We start from the raw sequence: 7,677 nt of genomic DNA on the forward strand, positions 1-7,677 counted from the left end.
AGGGAGCACGTGCACGCACGTCTGGGCCGCAACCAGGAAGTGGAGCTGCCCAGGGCGCATGCACGCATCCAAAAATGAACTTCCAGTTTCAGCTACTGAACTTCCAGTTTCAGCCAGTTACTCTTCCGGATTTCTGGCGCGCATGAACACATGACGATCAGCTGGCTGGTGCATATGCTCATGCAGGAAAATGGAAGACCAGCTCTTCCAGTTTCCGTCACTGCTGCATGCAAAAAGGCCAGCTGATCATCGCGTGGTCATGCACGCCAGAAACCCAGAAGAGAAATGGGCAGCGGCACACATGCCAGGCGACATGGCCACTTTGGGGACATTTGCCATAGGTTTGCCATCACAGACATAGGGTAATCAAACTATTATGGTTTGTTAAACTAATTGTGTTTTAAAAATAAGCTATTTTAGAATTATGTGTGAAGTCAGCAATAATATTTATCAGTGATAGCAATCACTAATTTACAGTAAGAAATACCATAATTTCTCCATAACTTTATATAATATAGTACTAGTTCACCAAGGACATAATATCACTTGATAGTGAGATGGGCAGCATACAAATTTAATAAATAAATAAAATGCACAAAGTATTTGGTTTGATCTTCAAACAACAGCTGCTAGACATGATTTTAAATTGATCCTCATAGCTTTTGAGACAAAATCTGTAAGACTACAATGTAAATGACCAGACTGGCAGCTGAAAAATATTTGTAACATAATTACAAAGATATACTGGCTGATGAAAAAACTTTATATCCCACCTGTGACAAAAACATTTTTGGCAGTTTTTTAGGCAATTTATAATACAATTACTCATCCTTAGTTGTTCTTTACATCGAACCGTTACCTATATTACAATCAATGTTTGTGGATGACATATTTAAATAAATGCAAATATTAAATAGCCTGTTGAAACACCACATTCCCAGAAAACCCTTTCCCTTTCATGATTCATTACAATTAAAGATTTCTGTTCTGTTCTATAAAGATTACTGTGCATGGTGGTGATTACTGTATCTTGCTTTGCAATGTGTAATAATTAATCTGTCATTTATCTTCATCACCTCCACCCTTCATGAATAGACTACTTCAATCATTGGGTGTGAAGCTGGGAGTTTGGCAAAGCAGTTTCACATACACATAGATACACAAACGCATATCCTTTTATTTACAGTTGTAACTATTTTAGGCCCTTGTATCCGTTACATCAAAATAGTTACAACAGAATAAAGAAAAATCATATAATTTCTTGTAATTTTGGCTATGGAATACAAATACATTAATCTTTTGCTAGGGTGTAGTTTAATCTTTATGATATTTTTCCAATGAACCCCAATAAAAGCACTGCTTTCAATACAACGTATTAACATTTCTATCAAAACAGATTAATAACTTTTGCTAAAACAAGCAAGTTGTTAAAAGCCTGATATCCATTGTGCTAGAATTTGTTCTATTTTTTCATCCTTTTTCCAAAACATTTTTGCCATGGGGGAAAAAAAATATGCCAACTTCAGGGCTGGTATATTTCTCTTCACCCCCATACCAGAAGAACTGTAAGAAAATGGAGTTTAGGTATCTACTTCCAATCCCATTTTAGTATATCAGTGGAACAGCACTAGCTGTGGTGCATCTTGTACCTTTGCAAGAAGGTCTCCATTGGTTAAATAAATGCTATATCTCATGAATTCTGGGAGATTTTTCTAAGGATTACAGGATTGCAGCTTTTAGCTGCTTTGTGCTACGTAAACCCCTTTTGATGATTAGTGCAATATAAAATCCTTACACATGAATAAAACAGAGTATTTTATTGTAGATCATGACATTAAGTACCATGTTCCAAGGGTACTTAGCAGAAGACTTCCTGTAGAGATTTATGAGATAGATCTCTTTGAGTATAAGGGGGAAGGAAAGACAAAATCTATCAGGTGTTCAGGATTCTGTTATTACAGTATAGTCTATATCAATAGAGTTCTAGTATTTCTTGCAGTGTCTTACCTGGCCTGACACTATCCATGTTTGAGATATTAAGGTTTTTGTTGAGTACACTTGTTTCTACTGAAGCTTTACTGTACTGCAGTCCAATAACAGATCTCTTCTAGTTTCCTGTAATTGTTGTGCTTTATGCACACCTATACCTTTAGAATAGATGATTACTGCCACATATAACTCTTACAGTTGAATAAAATAGAATTTTAATGAATGATATTATTAACTTGGCTCCAAGGGAGCAGAAGACTACATCATCGTGTAGAGGATATCTGAAATACAGTAAAAACAAATCTTGTCTAGTTTCCTCATTGGTATACAATATTCTAAATTATGAAAGCCTCAATGGGGGAAAACATTTTTTTTATCCTGAGTTTTCTTCCCTAAAGTAGTGAATATGCTGCTTGAGAGAAAAAAGTACTTTGATCCGTTTATTCCCTTCAAAATCTTTAAGGGATGGTTCAGCTTCTCACAGTTTAACTTTCTAGGACTAGGTTATATCATTTAAAGATATGTAAATAAAATAGCTAGATAGGACACAAGAATAAAAATGGAGCAATTTGTAAAAATGCTAATGCAAATTGGCCAAAATGTATAAAAGGTAGAATAAAAATATAATTATCATCTTGTACAGCCCAACTTGTCAAGGATCTACACTCACCACCTGAACTCATCAATTTAACTTGCAATCCTTTCTAGCACACCCCAAAAGTAAAGTAATATTGATCATAAATTGAAATTCCTCATTCTATCATGAAATGATTTTAAAATAATGGTTTTTAAATGTTGTGTTTTTGAAATAATGCAGTATTGGGAGCATATTCATTGCCTAGATTTCTATCCACTTTAATATTTTCATGTTTTAACTTTAATGTCTGATGTTTTAACGTTTCGATCCTGTAATTGTTTTTATTTTGTTATTTATGGTATTGTAAGCCACAGAGTGGCTTGATAGAGATGGGCAGCATACACATTTAATAAATAAATAAAATCCCGCCTTTCATACATGAGGTGCAGCAGCAGATGCATGACCCAAACCTTACTGTTCTATCACGTGATGAGTTTAATTTTGAAAGCAAAGGAAGCATAGTTGAAAAGCGCTATATCGTCCCATTTAGGTATCTCCCTTATCTTTTCTTTAGATGGTATGAATTTTCCTCAGACTTGGGGGGCGGAGGGAGGGAGAAAAGGGCCGCAAGAAGAGAAAAAGAGCTTTAAAAACTCTCCCTTCCCAATATGAAACTGGAAACAAAACCTTAACGCCTCGCTGTCGTCGAAGATAAACCTGCACAGAACCGGCCTTCATTCCTTCAAAGTTTCATCTTCGCATTCGAAACACAGTCAAGTTTTTGTTTTGTTTTGAAATAAAAAGCAATTCAAACATTACAAAGCGGCCCGAAAATCTCCTCAGGAAAAGTAACAGAAGTCTGTGGAAACATCAATCCACAGTCCGTTTCATCCATTTTTATCTGCTTCTTTCCCCCCCCCTCAACCGTCCGTGGGAGGCGAAGAAAGAGATGGGCAGATTCGGCCTAAAGTCAACACTCGCGGTTGCCTTCGCTGAGGGAGCCTTCCAGTCACACAAAAGTTTTGACCCGTTTATTTGGCCTCTTAAGGGCCCCGCCTCGCCTTCCTTCCTTCCTTCCTTCTTTCCTTTAGCTCGCTTAAACTCTAAGCAGCGGAACCATTTTCCTTCTCCCTCACCTAAAGTTTACCACGTTATGAGGTGACTTTGAAGAACACCGTCCCTCTCCTTTCACGCCAGCAAAGCTCCCCCTCTCGGGACAGCCTCAAATAACCCCCATATTACCCATTCCTTGCCTCTTCTTCATTCCAAGCTAAGACAGAGAACCCCCTCCCCCTGATCCCTTATCCCCCCCCCCACTTTTTAACCCCAAACTCCAAATAAGACACGCATTTTTCTTTCTTTCTTTTTTCCGCAGCTCTGGCTCGGCAACCCAAGCCTGGCAATCGGAGCCGTCCACCTTTCCGTCCTTAGAAGGGAGGGCGTGCGGGGGAAAAGCCTCCCTCCAGCCCTTCTCCGCGAAGCAGAGCGAAGAAACGAAGCCATCCGCAACAACAACATCACAACAGGGTGTCGGCTGGGGCTCGTGCAAGGCGGTAAGTCCCACGACCGGCCGACCAAAAGCCTCCCCCCCAACACCCCACCCCGCCTGGACGCGAGGAAAAGCAGACGGGACGCCGCCGCCACTACTGCTACCCACCCCAAGCTTACTTCGCTGAGTCCCGGCGAGCGAGGATTCCCCCGAGCTTTTCCCGCCGCTCGACTGCTATTAAACCGCCCGGGTCTGTTGGGAAAAAGTGCTGAGAGCTTCAAGTCGGGACGCTGTTCCGTCTTCCTCCCAGGTATTTCCCGCCCTTCCCTCTCTCAGGAGCGATTGTGGGCTGGGACGGGCGTGGAAACGAGTTCCAGCACGTTGGGGAAAAGGGTTACACATCAAACCCTGCCCTGACGGCTGCCGCCGAAAGAGCGGAGCAGGAACCTGTTTGAAGTTTGAACCCGGAGGACCCAGCCCTTCCCTTCCCTTCCTCGGACGAAATCAAGACATGTCCCGTTGTGCCGCTGTAAAAAAAAAACAACCAAAAAAAAAAAAAAACGCCGTAGCTTCTGCTCCTGTTTTGGAGCGGCAGCCGCTCGGGATGGACGTAGAAAACGGGAAGCCCCGGACTTCACCTCGGCGACGGGAAAGTTAGAAAGGGAGAGAGCAAGTAAACTTAACTCCGGACAGCGTGTAGCAACTTCTGTGTTACTCACAAGAAAGCACCCGGAGAATGATCTGGATGAACAAGGAACTGCTGGGTGGTGAGTAAGGAAATAGAAAGACAAACCTCGGTTTAAATGAAGAATGTAGGTTTGTGCTCGTTTAACGACCGACGTTAAATAAGAGCTGGGGTGGGAGGGTGGTAAGGTGGAGGAATGCCTAGGTATTTTTTTTTAAAAAAAGATGATCTTACTTTTTGCATGATTCTTTCTTTAAATAGAATGAATGAGCAGTAACATCACAAATCTAGGTCTTTTTGATAGGATAGGTAATCCTCAGTTTACAACAATTAGAAACTTTAAGTGGTAGTTTGGTAGGATAGGTAGTCCTCGATTTACAACAATTAGTTTAAGTGGTAGTTTGGTAGGATAGGTAGTCCTCGACTTACAACAATTAGTTTAAGTGAAGTTACAATGGTGCTGAAAAAAGGGACTTCGCGCTTACAACTGTTGCAGTATCCCCAGAGTCATGTGATCAAAGTTCAACCAATTGGCAACTGACTTGTTATGTATGATCATTGCAGTGTCCAGGAGTGATGTGAACACTTTTTACAACCTTCTGATAAGCAAAGTCAATGGGGAAGCCAGATTCACTGAACAGCTGTGTTACTGACTTAACAACTGCAACCATTTACTTGACAACAATGGCAAGAAAGGTTGTAAAATGGGGCAAAACTCACTTAACAACTGTCTCACTTAGCAACAGAAATTCTGGCCTCAGTTGTGGTTGTAAATCGAGGAATACCTGTATCCCGACTATTATAATTAAATTTAGGAATTTAACCAGGGCCATCAGTTGTCCATACAATGCTACAGCATAATAGCATTGATTCAAGACCCTGATTCACTAGGATTCTCTAGCAAAGACTCAAAGAGCATGGTGAGGGAGGAGTAACAGACTAATGCTTAGGTAGTGAGTAAACCACAATTGGATAAATTCACATTACATTCTAATCTAAATAATCCAAACCATCAGGATTTTAGCATTTCCTGTGAACCTGCATAGATTATTATGCCCACAGTTTGCTTCAAAAATAACATGCTTTTAATACTTCATATTGGGATCTGTGTAAATTCATGAGGATCCACATAGATCTGATCCTCAGATTGTAATGGTATCCTCCCCAATCATGTTCAGTTTTATCTATGGTCACAAATGTGATCAGTGATTTGTTTGTGGTTTTAGGTGGATCTCTAATTCAGAGACTGAGAAAAGGAGGAGGAAGTTCCTGCCTTTTCTTACATGTTCACCTGTACCTGACCTAAGGCAAGAGAAAGAGATATTAAGGTATCCTTATTTCTATAATGGGACGCGTTAATAGGGACGTGGTGGCTCAGGGCCTAAGACCCTGAACTTGTCGATGGAAAGGTCAGCAGTTCAGCGGTTCGAATCCCTAGTGCCGCGTAACGAGGTGAGCTCCCCTTACTTCTCCCAGCTTCCGCCAATCTAGCAGTTCGAAAGCATGTAAAAAATGCAAGTAGAAAAAATAGTAACCACCTTTGGTGGGAAGGTAACAGCGTTCCGTGCACCTTTGGCGTTTAGTCATGCCGGCCACATGACCACGGAGACGTCTTCGGATAGCGCTGGCTCTTCAGCTTTGAAACGGAGATGAGCACTGGCCCCTAGAGTCGGGAACAATTAGCACATATGTGCAAGGGGAACCTTTACCTTGATTTCTATAAGCCTGTACTGAGAGGAAAATAAGACAAGACTGACAGTTGTAATATTTGGTCTCTTTTTACCCATCCTATAAAATAAGGAAAGGCAGGGCTCAAACTTTTTCTGAAGCCATTATTTGTTTTCACCTTGGTTAGCTGAACAAGTTATAAGCTGATGTTCACAATTCATGCTTAGCTGAAACCAAGCAGAGCACTTACAGTTTATTATGATCTATAAATCCAATTATTTTCTCTTTTGGCAGATTAGAATCAACCACACTTCTCAGTACTACTCGGACTAGATATGAATGCAGTGGAGGCAAATCTGCTCCTGAGAGTTAAACAAGATCTGATTCTTTGATTAGCAGCAAAGATCTGGCTGTGAATGCTGAACCCTGTCTAAACTGCCACTCTGTTCATATGAAGAAGCAGCTAAGCTACTTTCTTGTGGCTAAGTAATATTTGAGATGGAGAGGTTGTGACTGATGGCATATTATTGGTGCAAAAGGGTAATTTTTCATTCCATGTTTTGCCATGGGGATAGAATTAATGGGAAAATGGCAGTGGTGAAATCCAAATTTTTTTACTACCGGTTCTGTGGGCGTGGTGTGGCTTGGTGGGCATGGCAGAGGAAGGATACTGCAAAATCTCCATTGTCCATTCCCATCCCACTCCAGGGTAAGGATACTGAAAAATCTCCATTCCCACCCCACTCTGGTTCTCCGAACTGCTCAAAATTTCTGCTACCGGTTCTCCAGAACCTGTCAGAACCTGCTGGATTTCACCCTTGGAAAATGGGTGTTTTATGTCTCAGAAATGTACAAGGCATGTGTGCTCCTTATTTACACGAATGTTATGTAAAATAATCTTGTTGCTCAATTTTTGTAACAATCCATTGTTTTGTAACAATCCATTGTAATGATGTTCTGGGCAAGAATAAATAGGGTACCTGGCCATCCTCTCAAGGATTACCTTTTTGGTTTATTTTTTGTTTCCTGCTTCCAAGAAACATAGCAGGTATTGGAATGGCACAGTAATGTCAACATAATTGACAGAGCCAATATTTTCCTCTAAGATCTGTGGTGTTTACATAAAAAAGGTGTGTTAAGTTTCCCAGAGGTTTAATACATAAGGTGTGCATATGTTGGTTTTGTATTTTTTTTTTAATTTACAAAGGTGTCATGAATTTATCTTGTCAGATTGTGTTATGGTATTTTAGACAATTTAATTTTAAAACT

The 7,677-nt window shown here is 40.5% G+C and overlaps 1 long non-coding RNA gene across 1 annotated transcript; it reads left to right on the plus strand.

The window, feature by feature from the left end:
* The first annotated feature begins 4,397 nt into the window (after window positions 1–4,397).
* LOC139325039 (uncharacterized) lies at window positions 4,398–7,456 on the plus strand. The gene is made up of 3 exons (XR_011601077.1): window positions 4,398–4,822; window positions 5,967–6,068; window positions 6,703–7,456. It is a non-coding gene; the product is annotated as an uncharacterized lncRNA (long non-coding RNA).
* The last annotated feature ends 221 nt before the right edge of the window (window positions 7,457–7,677 follow it).

This window comes from Pituophis catenifer, unplaced genomic scaffold, assembly GCF_029215685.1.
Source record: "Pituophis catenifer annectens isolate HBS135680 unplaced genomic scaffold, rPitCat1.0.hap2 SCAF_1, whole genome shotgun sequence".
NCBI lineage: Eukaryota > Metazoa > Chordata > Lepidosauria > Squamata > Colubridae > Pituophis > Pituophis catenifer.